General features: G+C 34.7%; 1 pseudogene; it reads right to left on the reverse strand.

Annotated features, from left to right (window-relative positions):
* Nucleotides 1-662: 662 nt before the first annotated feature.
* Nucleotides 663-1,181, reverse strand: LOC107016803 (annotated as a pseudogene).
* Nucleotides 1,182-2,615: the final 1,434 nt, after the last annotated feature.

The raw sequence follows: 2,615 nt of genomic DNA on the forward strand, positions 1-2,615 counted from the left end.
AGAATAGATCAAAAAAAAATTAAACATAACAAGATAATAACAATACTAATTTAAATAATAACAAGGAATTGTTGAAACTTCTTCGAACAATAATAGGAATAGACAAATACTATCCTATACCGAGAAAGATAAAAATAATAATAATAAAAGAATTTCAACAACAATAACAAAACTAACAGGAATAATAATAACACTAATAATCTTAAGAAGAGATAACGATTATATAATAATATGACAATAATAATATACTAATGAAAACAAGAGCATAACAATAATAATAATATAATAAATCAGCAACTTCAAGAAATGATGCATCTAGTTGCAAATGAATATAATAATCAATAATAAAACTAATCAAAAACAAAACTAAAGCAGTAACATAAATGGAAATAGACACCTCATGAACAGATACATTAAAAATGCATTTATACAAAAATACTAACACAACAATGAACAAAATTTGACAAAAAAAAGTAACAGATAAAGCAAACAAAAATTCAAAAGAAGTATAATAATGATAGACAATAGGAGACACTAAGCAAAATTTAATAAAATTAAAGTAAGAGATTTGAGTTTTACCATTGTTTTAAATGGAGTTTACAATTGGAGTTTTGATTGTTGTCTATCGGAGTTGGAACTGATCGTAAACTGGATACCTCCATCAATGGAATAATCATTTCATAATTCACTCTTATCCCATCAATCAGCAATCAATCCTGAGGAATCTCCTCATCTCCATCAATAATCTCTTGCTGCAAATCCTTAGGATCCTTTCCATCTACCGTACAACCAACGGATACACAAGTTCCCAAGATCTCCTCAACGGTTTCACTCAATTCCTTCGCCATAGATCTAGGCTACATAACCTTAGCAATTTCAATGACGACATCAAGTGAGATGTTACCGTTATGATTGATGTTCCTCGTCTTCTTCCTGTCACGTTCGGCTCCTTCAACGCCTTGATGACAAGTGCGGCGGCAGAGGGAACAACCGATACCTTAGAGAGAAACACACAAACAGCAGAAATAACAGTTATAGAGGCCAATGGCGGCTCAGGGTGGTGGCCCCACCTTGAAGGAAAAGAACGGCGTATTCATCAGAGATATTAATAAGGGTTCTCAGATCTGATTCTGCTTTTTGAATAATGGAAAGGAATTCTTTACCACGGTGGCTCATTTCCATAACAGACATGCCGTAACCCCACCATTTAACGAGGTCGGCTTGGGTTTTATGGAAGACATTTTCCTGGAGAGTGGCGCCGGGGGAAGAGAAGAGGGATGCCGAGGAAGAGTGAGAGGAAGGGGAGAGAGAAGGGAGAAAGGCGACTGGAGAGGAAGAGGCGGCTGGGAGGAAAAGAGGAGAGGGGAGGCGTCGGTTGGGGATGTTTGTAGGAGGCGGCTGATTTTTGAGAGGGAGAGGAAAAGGGAGTGGACTTTTTAGGGTTCTCTCCTTCTCTTCAAAGTTTTCATCCTCTATTCTCAAAATTTTATCCACACCAAAAAATTATGGGCCTAAGTTATGGGCTTAGTATTGTGGCCCAAAATTATTGCAATAGAATTCCTAAATTTTTTTTGTATTTGACTAAATTTTAGACTGTGCTAAATTCACATAAATATTAACAAATGTAACAAAAAAAAATTTAAAATAATATAATGAACGTAACTAATGACATGTGAAATGCAATTTTTAAAAAATAACTAACAAAAATCTTAAATTTTTATAAAATGAAGATAGTTATCGATAAACTTCCTTAAACTATATTAAAAAAATTATTTTAAGCTTTTAAATAAATAAGACTTCAAAATTACGAATTTCAAAAATGTTAGGCCAAAATTGAGTGTCAACAGCTGTCCCTTTCGTTGTGAATGATTGATGAAAGAAATCGTGGACAATGAAAATTGATGAACCCAATTTTGACCAAACACATGACCTTTGTAGAGAAGTGCGGTTGCATGTGGTGGAATTCAATCCCAGACTTATCTCCAAAAGGTTCTATGATGTGTTGCATCCTTGTTGAAGTAGTTTGCACAAGATTTTTTTAAAAAAAAATCATCCTTTTGAATGCTCTCGACAAAGACTGAGCTAAAACTCGTCATCTTAAAAATGCAATTTAAATGGGAGACAGTGTCGACACTTAATTTCTCTCCTTGACATTTAACGTCAGTTGACGTTGAGGGATAAATATTTCATTTGCACGATTCTTTTCTGGCAGTGCATGATTGCTTGCAGGGCATGAATATCTTCCCGCGATGCGTAAATTTTGCGTGGGATGGAATCTTTTCGCGATGCATAAATTTCGCAAGGTATGAAATCTTCTTGCAATATGTAAACTTTTGCGAGGAATTGAATCTTCTCGCGATGCATAAAATTTTTTGAGGGATGAAATCTTCTCGCGATGCACAAATATTAACTCGCGATGCATGAATATTAACTACTGCTTCATGAATTAACTCGCGATGCATGAATATTAATCCGCGATGCATGAATATTAACTCGCAATGCATGAATATTAACTCGCGATGCATGAATATTAATTAGCGATGCATGATCTTCTGCTATGCATGAGTATTGACTCGCGATGCATTAATTAACTCGTGATGCATGAATTAACTAGT

The sequence above is a fragment of the Solanum pennellii genome, chromosome 4 (genome assembly GCF_001406875.1).
Source record: "Solanum pennellii chromosome 4, SPENNV200".
NCBI classification, from domain to species: Eukaryota; Viridiplantae; Streptophyta; class Magnoliopsida; order Solanales; family Solanaceae; genus Solanum; species Solanum pennellii.